Below are 13592 nucleotides of genomic sequence, written 5' to 3' on the forward strand. Positions count from 1 at the left end.
GAGAGAGAGAGAGAGAGAGAGAGAGAAAGGTGGGTAGGTCGGTGTCTTGTCCTGGTTCATATATAAAGTGAGTTTATGTGTCGTCCCCCCTTCCTCTCTCTCTCTCTCTCTCTCTCTCACACACACACATATACACACACACACACACACACACACACACACACACACACACACACACACACACACACACACACAATTTCCTTCAACATCCATTAAAAATTAGTCTCCCTCTCTCTCTCTCTCTCTCTCTCTCTCATCCAAATTCATTGCTCTCGCTCACCTCTTGCCCAATGGACTCATCACAACCCACAATACATATTCATCACTTTCTTTCAAAACAGTCATTTGTAAGACATAATCACAGTCTCTCTCTCTCTCTCTCTCTCTCTCTCTCTCTCTCTCTCTCTCTTTTGTTCATTATCTATAATCCTCTTCCTCATTTTTGTCTTTCTTCGTCTCTTTCCTCCATCTTTTCTTCTCTTTCATTCTTCTCCTTCTCTTTACTTCCATTTCCTCCCTCTGTTTCTTTCCCTTAGCAATTTTCTTTCCTTCCTTCTGCCTTTCTTCCTTCTCTCTCCCTCGCCTTCAAACATCTCGCGTTATACTTTCCACCTCTCCCTTTTGTATCTCAGTTTTCCTTCTCTCCTGCTCTTCCTGTTTTCCTTCCCCCCCCCCTCTTCTTGTCACTCTTCTCTTTCCCTTCTTTCTCTCCTCTTCAATTTTCCCCTTTCTTTCCCTTCCTTCTCTCTCTTAAATGCATCTTATCTTCACCTTCCATAATTCCAGTACTTTTCCTCCTCCCATTCCAATCCTTTTTCCTCTCCTTTCCTCTTCCGCCTTCTCCTCCTCGTTTTCTTTTCGTCCTCCTTCCTTCTCTCCCTTCTCCTCTTCATCTTCCCTCCTCTCCCTTCCTTCTTTCCTTCCTTTCCTCCTTTCCTCCATCTCTCCTTCTCTCCAGTCATCTCTTCAAGGTATATGCTAATATTCTCATCATACATAAACATTCGCAGACTCCTCTCAAACTGAACCCTTTAGAGGATGTGTGTGCATAGATTTTTTTCTGTAAACAACGTGGGCCCATTTTGTTACTGTCAATCTATCTCTCATTCTTACTCTCTATCTATTTATTAATTTATGTATCTATCTATCTATCTATCTACATTCATCATTATTCCAATACCCTCTTCCTCTTCCTTTTCTTGTTATCAACATCAACTGTGTGCTTCACTGTTTCTTTCTTCCTTCCTCCATAACCAACATTATTTACCTTCATATTCATCTCCCTCTCTCTTTCCCTTTCCCTCCCTTCTCTCTCTCTCTCTCTCTCTCTCTCTCTCTCTCTCTCTCTCTCTCTCTCTCTCTCTCTCTCATTTACATACCTGTCTCCTGTATCTTCTTCCTCATCAATATCTATCGTTTATTCCCACACCTGCCCCTTCTTCTTCGTCATCTTCTTCTTCCCATTATTCTTCACCTCATCCTCTTAATGCTACTCCTCCTCTTCTTTTTCCGTCTACGGTAATTCTTCTTCTTCACCGTACTTCTCTTCTTTCCATCTCCTTTCCTTTTCCCTCCTCCTCATAGTTTTCCTTTTACGTATCCCGTCCTGATTATCCAGTCTGTTCACAGTTCTCTCTCTCTCTCTCTCTCTCTCTCTCTCTCTCTCTCTCTCTCTCTCTCTCTCTCTCTCTCTCTTAAACCTTCGCCTCCTTTCTCCCTCCCAATTCGAACACTTTGGGAAGACTAACATAGCTTTCTAGTTTGATCCTGTTATTACCAGACGATTTTCTTCAGCAGTGAAAATCCTCTGGTGATAAAGAGGTCAGTGAAGGCTGTGTGTAACCCCTACAGTTCGAAAAATTAATCTACTGGCGAAAGTAAGATTAGAAAAAAAAAATGTCTTCTGGCTGACAGAGTTACTACCTCATTTTTTAACACTTTTCCCCTCTGCTCTCTCCCCCTTATAGTCCCTCGTCCACTAATTTCCTCCTCTTCCCTCTCCCTCTTCCACCTTTCTCTTCCTCCTCACTTTCTCACTGTTTTCTTCCTCCACCCTCTCCGTCCCACACTTTTTTCCTTCTCGTCCCTCCCCGTCTCCCCCCTTCTAGTCTTCCTCCTTCTACATCTTCCATTTTCACTTTCCATCTCTCACCCTTTTCATCGTCATCCCTCTTCCTTTGCCACCTTTTACCCTCCTGTTCTTTCTCCTCCTCCCATTTTTCCTCTTCTTTTCTCTCCCTCTTCCACCTTCCTCCCCTCCTTCCTCTCTCCGCTCCCCACTTCCCTCCTTTTCCTCTCTTCTCTTGTCGCTTCTAACCTCTCTGTTTCCTCTCCTCCTTTTTCCTCCTCCAATCCTTCCCCCTTTTCTTCTTCCTCCCGCCTCCCCTTCTTCTCTCCCTTCTCCTTCTCCTCTTCTCCCTTTTGCCTCTCTGTTTTCTCCCCCTCTCCTGTTTCCTCCAATTCCTTTTCCTTCTCTGCCTCCTTCCTCCCCCTTTTCGTCTTCCTCCAGCCTCTCTTTCAATTTTGCCCGTCTCTTTCTTCCTTCAGTACCTCTCTCTTCTCTTCCCTCTTTCTTTCATCTACTAGCTCTCTCCTCTTCTTTCCCTCCTTCCTCTTTTCGCTCCTCCTCCTCTTTCTTCCTTTCAAACCCTCTCGCCCTCTTTTCCTTTCCCTGTTTCTCCATTCCCTCCTTTTGTTCCTCCACATGTTTTCTCTCCCTGTAACTCTCCCTTCTTTCCCCTCTTCTCCTTCTCCTCCTCCTTCTCTCCCTCGAGTCCGTCTCTCTTCTCTTTCCCATCTCCTTTCCTCTCTCCTCCTGTTTCTCTCTTCCAGGTCTCCCCTCCTCTCCCACTCCCCTTCCTCCTCCCATTTCAAGACCCTCTCCTCCTAACCCCCTCCCCCCTCACTTTTTTCTCTCCCTCCAGCCATTTCCACCTCCCTCCTCCCTCTTTGCGAACCCTCCTTCCCTCTTCTGCGTCTCTCTCCTTGCCGTTCCCTCCCCTCCACTCTCACCCCCTTCCCCCAGCCTCTCTTCTTTTCCAAGGATCTTTTGCCTCCCAACCCTCCCACTTTTATCTCCCTTCAGTCCCTGCCCTTCTCTCCTTCTCCTTTCCCTTCCCCCTCCTCTCCCCTTCCCTCCCTCTCTCCCCCTCTCTCCTCCCCGTCTGGCCTTGCAGGGACTATCTTAATTGCTCCATCGCGGGGAATATAATTGTGATGCTAATACAGCGACCCCCTCTTACCCTGCCTCACGCTACCTATACCGGAACATTCCCTCCTTGATGTGTTTATGTCAGTTGCCCCCCCCCCTCTCTCTCTCTCTCTCTCTCTCTCTCTCTCTTTCCTTTCTTTCACTGAATATACTGTATGTGAGATTATGTTGCCAAGTGAAGGACCCCCAAAATAAGTCGGTATGAAAGCGATATAAGTATAACACGATGCAGTTGGGAAGCTTACTAACACCCCTTCCTGACCGATTTATCTTTGATTCTGTCCTCCTACGAAATTCTTCTGTGCTATTCATGCAATCTACGTCGACATTAGAAAGGTATAAGAATGAAAGAAGTGGATATTAATGGGTAGTTTGGAAATTGAATCGCTAAGGAAGAGGTATTAGGGAGCCTCCTTACCCGACGAGAATATGAAGCTCCCTAACACCTCTTCCTCAGCGATTTATTTTTGGGTATGGATGGCTAATATCCCTTTGCACGTTATTTACGACGAGTATGGCGATATTGGAAGGATCTATGCAACACAGAAGAGGATAGTAAGGTGTAATAATAGAAATAAATCGCTGAGGAAAAGGTGTTAGGGAGTCTCCTTACCCAGCGAGGACTCAGGTCAGTCTTGTCAGTGTTTTGAAATGATGAGTCACAGCGGGAAGCCTCTCAATGCATTTTTTGCCCACTGCATCCACAACACTAAACACAAGGTATGCAAAGGTGTATATATAACTAAGCAGCTCTCTCTCTCTCTCTCTCTCTCTCTCTCTCTCTCTCTCTCTCTCTCTCTCTCTTTTCGTTTTTTTCCTCCATGCCATCGTTACACAGATGGTCCCCGCTGGCTAGTACAGTCGGGTCAAAAAAAGTACCGTTTGTCATATAGATTCGATGATGTTTTTTTTGTTTTCTTTTTAAGCCCTTGTCATATACACGGCCCCTTCTCCTCTTACAGTCGGGCCAAAAGTATCGCGTCTTGTTCTGATTTTGTATGATTTATCTTTTTTCTTTTTCCTTTTCTTCATATTTAAGTTCCTGTTATACACACGGTCCCTGTTTGCCTCTACAGTCAGACCAAAAAGTATCGTTTCGTAGATCGGTGTGATGAAACTGGATTATCTTTTCCCTCGCAAACCATCTTTACATACACGCTCCCTGCTGGTATTCTACAGTCAGGTATAAAAAGTATCGCATGGTATATAAAGGGAGTTCGATAAAGCTGAACCCTGTACTGAACCCTATCAATTACGTCCTCAGGGGTTTAAAGTTAAGATGTTTTATGAATACATCCCCTGGGGTCATATTTATAAAGGATCCTAACCAGTTCCCGCCATAAGCAAATATCCATAACAGTTAGCTATTATCACAGGTGGTTTTGTATTCTGTATTTTATATTTTGTATTCTGTATTTTATATCTTGTATTTTGTATCTTGTATTTTGTATCTTGTATTTTGTATCTTGTATTTTGTATTTTGTATCTTGTATCTTGTATTTTGTATCTTGTATTTTGTATCTTGAATTTTGTATCTTGTATTTTGATTCTTGTATCTTGTATTTTGTATCTTGTATTTTGTATCTTGTATCTTGTATTTTGTATCTTGTATTTTGTATCTTGTATTTTGATTCTTGTATCTTGTATTTTGTATCTTGTATTTTGCATCTTGTATCTTATATCTTGTATCTTGTATTTTGTATCTTGTATTTTGTGTCTTGTATCTTGTATTTTGTGTCTTGTATCTTGTATCTTGTATCTTGTCTCAATAACTCTCTCAATTTATTGTAACGCGACTGGTACCTGTATAAGACAAACGTATATACACACAAACAAATACACAGCTTAACCTTGGCCTCAGTATGTTCGTCAGCTTAATAAAACTTTTTGACAGGTAATTCAGAACTATTTACCTTAGGCTATACATTGCAGTTGATAATTTTCTTGCCTGCATTGTTTTTCATAGACTGAGTGAATGACTTACAAGAATATATTACTAATCCAGATACAGAAATAAATAAAAAAGGAAAAGGTGTTAGGAAGCTTTCTTGACCACGGAAAATACGAAGCTATACTCGTTTTACTCTAACCTGGCTAAGAAAATCTAAGCAAATGAATATACGGTAAGTTATAATATGTAAAATAAGTCGCTAAGGAAAAGGTGCTAAGAAAACCAAGTAAACGAAAATACGGTAAATTATGACACTATATGAATCGGTGAGGAAAAAACACTAAAAAAAAAAAAAAGTAAAGGAAAGTATGGTAAGTTACGTTACGCAAAGTAAATCGCTAAGGAAAAGGTGCTAAGAAAACCCAAGTAAAGGAGAACAGAGGCCAGGGAGAGTTTTATAAATGCTTTCCGTAGACACACACGCAAAGACCACACACGTTGTCCATAGGCGGGGCTAGAGCGACCATCCGCCTATCAGAGGGCATTGACAGTCCTCGTCGGCCAATAGCAGCCTGTGTTTACGTTCGTGCGGCCAATGGGGGAGAGGCGGGGTTAACTAGGCTATAGAGGAGGGCGAAACGATGACGTAGATATCAATAACAGGCTTTTTTAGGACCTCCCCATCTGCCTTTCATCCATTTTACTCTTTAGCCCTGATTTTGGAGAGAGAGAGAGAGAGAGAGAGAGAGAGAATGGGGGCTTAAGCACTTCAGTACGATAACATTGTGTATTTTCTCCAACCATACGATCTTAGTCATCTGAGCAATGATCATTCGTATCTAGGCAGCGTTGGAGATCTAGTAACATCTCTTCCATAGTGACTTATTTTGCGGAGTATACCATAATGTTCTACAGTATATTTATTAAGGGTAGCCCATAAATAGCTCCCCACTAGACTCACGCGTGGCCGTATCTTTTGTGTTACAGGGACGGCTGAGATGGCTAGTGTGGGGGTGGTTTTGTGGCAGTGAGCATAGTAAGTGAATAAATGATCCTGATTGGAAGTCAGACATGTTCTATTTTTGCCACGTGATTCAGAAACCAAGGTAAAAATTTGGGAGCTTGTATTCCACTTTCCGTTCTGAGATGTAAACACACAGCTATGAGTGCTAGAGCCACGTATTCTTGTCGGGCAAGGAATTATTCTTATACCACTTTCTAAGGAGGAGAGGGAGAACAGATGGATAGGAAAACGAAGAGGGTGTGAAGAGTAAGATGGAAAGGGATTGGAACAGGCAGGCAGAGAATGAGAGAGGAGAAAAAGGGAGGGGAGGAGGAGAGGGAGGAGCGAAAAGATATACTGAGTTTAACCTCTTGCATACGCTGACGTCCTTTTTTGCTTTTAATTCCTGCTGCCTACGGACCATTTGTATGAGCTCAGGTGAGATGTCTGGGAGTGGAGGGGTTAATGAAGAGTGTTTTTCACCTCTCCAATTCCAAAATTCCAATCTCATCTGAATAAAATCGTCTGGTGGTAAGAGTGGCAAACTGAAAAAGACGCATTACAGTGAACGGGTCAACTTTTCCATACAAGGGCGTGTTTTGTACTTTGTCCTTGCTGGTGACGGGTGAGTTTTATTAAGGAACGAGTAAGATACATTCATTTTTAAACGATCGTAAATACAAGTTTCCATAAGAAAGGAAAAAATGGGAATGGCATCTGCTTATTCATACAAATCTACACTCACGTAGATAAAAGATATATGCTTATTTATAGATTATTATTTGCATGTAGGAAAAAGATGCCTACCTGTTTACAGATACACAGTTACTTTCACGTACGAGAAAGTTACTTGGTTATTATATACTCGTAAAAACAGTAACTTGCACGTAGGAAGACTATACCTGCTTATATACCGTAGATACATGATTACTTGCAGGTAGGAAAAATATGCTTAGTTATTAACATATATTCAACTACTTGCATAAACGTAGATACCTTCTTATTTATATTTACATCTTTAGACAGTGTTATTCACGTAAATCTAAAAACACACGGCTTATCTATATATACATAATATCTTCACGCACGTAGAGAAGATTCCTAATTCTATATATATATATTTTTTTACATATGCACACACATAGTTTTCTTGATTATTTTCTTACACATACACAAAAAAGACACGTGATTGCTTATACATACACATACCTACATACAAGTACGAAAAAATATACCTGCTCATTCCACCCATTTACATACCTACTACTTACTATTCTCGTCCAGGCATACAACAAGATGCGTTGCTTATTTAAACACACACATTTCCATAGATATTGTTTATTACTCCGGCACAGATATAAGTTATGCCCAGCGAGTCTCCCCCCGTTTTGCATTATTTATCCAGCCTTGAATTATCAGTGAACGGGTCTGATGGAGTGGTCATGTATGTAAATGGTACGGGGCTCCATAAAAGGCCAGACCTGTTATACATCAACTTGACGTGGACCGCAGACCAGGCTGGGGATTGAGTTGCTGTGGTGGGGAGAGAGGGGCCCGGGGATTGGATGGAAGGAAAGAAGAGAGAGAGAGGAGGGGGAAAAGAAGGAAGGAGGGAAGAGAGATTGAGAGAGGAAAAAGGAAAGAAAGAGAGTAGAGGAGGGGAAGGAAAGAGGGAAGGGAGATGGAGGGAAGTAAAGCAGAAAGAGAGAGAGGCAGGGGAACGAGAGAGAAGGGAGACAGCAGGAGAAGAGGTAGGGAGTTAAAGGGGGAGAGGAAATAAGGAATGAAGAGGAAAGGGAAGGGGAAGCAGGAGATGAAAAGCGAGGGGAAATGCGGAAAAGGCGAGAGGGAGAGGAAGAAAGATACAAGGAAAAGGCGAAGTAAGGGGGATGAAGGAAGATGGAGAGAGGATGAGAGGAAGGAGGGGGGAAGAGAGAGGGAAGAGAAAGATGAAGAGAGGGGAAGAGGAAGGATGGAAGGAGTCAGGGGATTGAGTTGCCGTAGAAGAATGTATTGAGTTGCCATGGAGTTGTTTTTGCCGTGATGAGGCTGAGCTGTTCATCCCTTCACTTCAATCACTTTTTTTCCCCCCGAGCCGTAAAACGCCAGGTGTCCAAGAGCGACGCGTGCTTGTTGTTGTTGTTGTTGTTGGTGGTGGTGGTGGTGGTGGTGGTGGTGGTGATGATGGTGGTGGTCGTGGTGGTGGAGGTGGCGATGGTTGTGGTGGTGGTGGTGGTGGTGGTGGTGGTGATGGTGATGATGATGGTGCTGAAGTTAGGAGAAAAATGTAACCTTGAGTTAAATCATCATGCCCATCCCTTCTCTATGTACTAATGTAAGTTTTCTTCTTCTCCTACCCACAGAATACTGCCAGTCTTCACAGGGTTTACTACTCTCAGTCTGCCTCACCACCCACCATCAACCCAGCATTTTTTTCCACATCTCGTTCACCTCTTCTACTCACTCCACAATGTAAGGGAGGCATGGTATTTCACCAGTGTGGAGGTGCAGGAGGGGAAGGGACTAACAGGACGCGTTTTCCGGTAACCGGGAGCTTCCAGGTGCGTCTAGGTTAACGAAACTTTGCGTAGTGGTACACCTTCACAAGGACCAGGTTTCAGGCAAGCTGCGATCTCCCCCGCCAACAGTCCCGGTCAACACCAGCAGTCCAATGTATGCACTTTTTTTTTTTTTTGTCCAAGATAGAGAGAATTTGCACAGTGGCATACATCCACCAAGACTGCGCCCCTTGCACAGCGCCCATACTCACCTCACTCTGGCTCACAAATGACCACCAAACCAGCCAATCTCCCCCGCTCTTATCTGCCTACTCACACGTTTTTAATAATCCCATCGTGCACTCGAATTCTTTGGTAACCGGTCAATAGAAGCGACGCTTTAACCCTTTCAACACAAGGCCGTAATTTTCGTTATGATCAGCCTACCATCAGATGACTATTTAATTCATGAAGGATCTCTTGTTGTGTAAGGGTTAACGAAAATCATATATGGCTTCTCTACGTCTCTTTCAAAACTGACTTAGTTCTTCTGGAAATACAGAAAACAGAATTTAGAATACATCATCCGAAAAAAATACGAAGTCCCTATTCTTGGCTATAACGATGATCGAGAGAGTTTTAGCATTTTTGATGTCCTGTGTTTTTCTTTCACCTTGTAAAATCACCTGACGCCACCCGGAAAAATTCAAAGCAAGTAATCCACAGCCAAAGGGTTAAGTAACTGCCACCGATATGAGATGAATGCTGCAGCCGTAATAATTCCCACATTCATTTGAAACTTGAACCAAGTGGACTGCAGGCTAAAAATGCCCTCCTCACGCGGTCCACCATCCTCCTTTTGGTGGATAAGGAGGGAGTTAAGGGATATTTGTATAAGCAGGCAGTGAAGCCACCCATAAAAGTCTTCCTCTTCAACACCGAGGGGACCTAAACTGACTGAAATAGGAATACACCGATCTATTTTTTCCCTCTTTTTATTTGACAGATGTACAGTGAGCTGAATGAACGTGCATGGCAATGACGATGCCTAAATGGACTAAATTTGCCTATATGGACTTGACTGGACATGTACTGATTCACTAGCTTTGGAGAGGGACGCCTTCAAGTGGCTGCATCGATATAGCCAGGCGGCCCCACTGCCTGGTTATACAAACGCCCCTCACCTCCCTCCCTGTCCCCTGAAAGAAGGCCCGTAGACTGAAAGAAAAGGGAAAAATTCGGCTTGCAGTCTACCTGGCTCACGTTCCAATGACCCTGAAACAACAACAACAACAACAACAACAAGAGCAGGAACAACAACAACAACAAAAACAACAACAGGGATTCACTAGGGCTGACGGTCGAGCAAGGGAAGGAGGAAAAGAGGAAAGATTGGTGGGTGGAAGACGGAGATGGGAAATGAGAGGTAGAGTGTGAGGTTGTGAAGGAGGGAGAATGAGGGGTTGGGAGTATGAACGGAGAGAGGGAGAAAGAGACGTTGGAGATGAGAGGAAGAAGAGACAGAAAAGAAGAAGTGTGGAACGGAAGGAGAAGATGAATAGTCAAGAATGGAGAGAGAGAGAGAGAGAGAGAGAGAGAGAGAGAGAGAGAGAAGAAAGTCGAAAGAATAAGGAAGAGATGGAAGAGGAGGAAGGGTGGGTGGGTGAGTGGAGACGAGAAAGGTAGGGTAGGGAAAGGAGGGAGGAAGGAAGGGAGAAAGGCCCCTCCCCCTACATCTCTGGTACCTTCTTCTCCCCCTTGCTACGACCTCCACCCCACATAAACTTGGGCCAGTAATCTGATCAGTATAAATCAATTCCCTGCGCCTGTTATCTCGGCCTGTGCACCACCCAAACAATGGCCCAGTGACGTCCTGCCTAGAGATAAGGAACCGTATTCTTCCTTGCCATGCCGGACTACCTAGCACCTCCTTCTTTGCGATTTATTTTGCATATTACAGGTAAACATTCACCTGTATGTTTTTTTTTTTTTACCGCATTGTCGTTAGCGTAGGATACGTCGGAGCACCTTTTCCTGAGCGATTTATTTTGCATGGTACTCTCTACACGCTTTAATGTTCGAGAAATTTTCGTTCTTTTTTTCCCCAAGCCTCCTCCCGACGATTTTATTCTGCTGAGTGTTAATATAATCGTGAACCTTATATATACTTTTGCGCCATACTGTCGTTAGCATGGGAGTGTTATTAGCACCTCCTCCTTAGCGACTTATTTTAAACATTTCATTCTTATTATGCCCCTGTATGTTCTTCACCGCATATCTTTTTAGTATCTTCAACCCGATGACCTCTTATGCCCTCTGTTACTGCTATATCTTGACCAATTAATTCCACTCAGACCCGTAGCAGTGAAGAGGTAAATGAAGGTGTTAGCCAGCCACTGTAGCACAAGGAACCTGTGTGATATCCCTTGACAGGACCAAAATATACTCAAAGATGTCACCGCATTTGAGGGAAGAAGGAAATTTGTGTCTGATCTCTCCATTTCGGAAAGTCTATCTTAAAGCTCAATAAAAGTGCCAACTAAAGAAAACACACACACACACACACACACACACACACACACACACACACACACACACACACACACACACACACACACACACACACACACACACACACACACACCTACACACCTACAGTCTTTACTTTATGGGCCACGAAACAATACTTGGGGGAAATCAGATTTGAGGATGGAATGGCGTATGGGGGTTTTATGGACGAGACGGCAGCCAGCTCGGCCAATCAGAACTCACTTTACACAGACTTGTTTCTCGATATAAAAGTTAGATTATGAAGCTGATTTTGAGGGCTAGTCCCAGACCCTTATAGACGAAGACAAAAAGTGAAAGAAGGTTAATGTGGGCCACTTTACAGCCTACAGACTCGTTTGTGGATATAAAATTGATCTTATGGGGTGGTTTAGAATTCAACCAGGCTAGCCGCAGAGCCTTATAGCCCTTCCCAAACAAATAATTTAAAGAGGATATGGAACACTTTACAGACTCGTTTTTCGATATGGACACAAGATTATGGAGTGGTTCGGACCTCTAGTAACAGAACTTTCTATCTCATCTTGAAAGTAGCTATATACGCAACGTTAAGTATCAAGAAGGTATGGAACATTTTACATACATGATAGTCTCTGGAAATAAACATAAAATTAAGGAAACTAACTATGAGACTCAGGAGTATAATTCATGCGGGCCACAGAGCCTTACAGACGCAGAGAAATATTTGAACAGCGTGTACTGTTGGCCACTTTGCATACAAACTCGTTTCTGTTTATACAAATGAAATTATGGGGTGCTTTCAAGGAGCTTAGATACCAAATGGGCTAGTTACGCAGCATTACATCTTATGTTGGCAGAAATTTCAAGACGGTACCAAACAAATTATATACACTCATTTCTGGATAGCAACATGAGAGTATAGAGTGGATTATGGGAACTTAGAGGAGAAGACTCGAAGGTGGATAGTCACAAAGCCAAGATTATTTATGTTGGTGATTTTACAGATTTTTTTCCAGATATAAACATGAAGTTTTGAAGTGGACTGGGAAAGCTTAGACAACTATAAGCTAATTGCGGAAAACAGAGGGACCAGTCAGTGGGCCATTTACATCTCGGCTGGAATCAGAAAGCCAATCACAGCGCGTCTTGCATCCTGCCTGGGCCCCGAGTACTGTATTTAAATGGCGGGAAACAAAGGACCAATTATAGAGCATCTTACATCCCACCTGGGCCACAAACGCAGGTAGGTAAAAGAGGACCAATCAAATCTACCTTTACATATACCGTCCAGGCCCCAGATATATTAAAGAGGAACAGGGAATTAAAATATCTGTCAGACGAGCGCCTTACATCCCGCCTGGGCCCTGGGAGAACGCGGGAAGCAAAGTATCAATTAAAGCGTGTCTTACATCCCATTTAGGTCGTGGATACATATAAACGGGAGGCAGAAAGCAGAGAAACAAACACACAGCTTATTACATCTAGTCTGGGTCTCGGATGTAAACAGAGGGGAAGGTAGAAAGTTGAAAACCAATCACAACGCACCGTACTTCTCGCCTGGGTGGTAAAAATATAAACAGAAAAGGCTGGAAACCAAAGAACCAATCAGGAAGCGCCTTACATCCCGACTAGGCCTGGAATATAAACATAGGGGGTAATTGTTATCAGCCGTCGAGCGAGATTCCCAACATTTCTACATAAATTCTTGAAGCGTTTATGGTCCCACTCTTGATATATGTGACAAACTGGCCGGCTGATATAGTGAGATAGCCAGCCTAATGGACACTAAGGTTGTCGCATTAGTAAGGGGCAGGGAAAAGGGGACGGAATGAGGGGGCTGGGAGATAAGGAAGAAGGTCGGCAGGTAGTTAGGAAAAGAGAGAGAGAGAGAGAGAGAGAGAGAGAATTACTTGTACTACTTCTACTACTTTTTCTTTGTTTTAATGGACGTGTTTTTTTTTTGTTTTTTTTTTTACAATTTTTCATTAACATCTTTTTTTATCATTTTAGTACGTTGACGAAGCTTTTATTTTTATTATTATTTTTTTTTACTGCTGCTCATAAAGCCTTGATATAGGATAGAAAACCAAGTACAGAGACTGAGTATATGCTGTTATACTCTTAGTTCATCCTAGTTACCTGAAGATGATTTTATTCAGACTAGGGGGACCTCTTGTTGCTACTGGGGAAAAAATGCTATATCTAATCCATCCAACTCGAAAACTTTCCTACGATGAACAGGATAAATGGCAAGACAGGACGAAAAATAGGGCAGGATGAGGCACGATGAAAGGTAAGGTAGGGTACGGCATGGGGGAGAGGTGAGACAGGATGGAATGTGAGGCAGAGTGAGGCAGGGTGCGGGAGAATGACAGAGAGAAGAAAAGATAGAATGAAGCAGAGAGAAGCAAAGGGGGGATAAAACAGGTGAACACAGGGCAAGATAGGGCAAGGAGAGAG

Source organism: Coenobita brevimanus, chromosome 112, assembly GCF_032717465.1.
Source record: "Coenobita brevimanus isolate Jiangsu-jjx chromosome 112, ASM3271746v2, whole genome shotgun sequence".
Taxonomy (NCBI): Eukaryota; Metazoa; Arthropoda; class Malacostraca; order Decapoda; family Coenobitidae; genus Coenobita; species Coenobita brevimanus.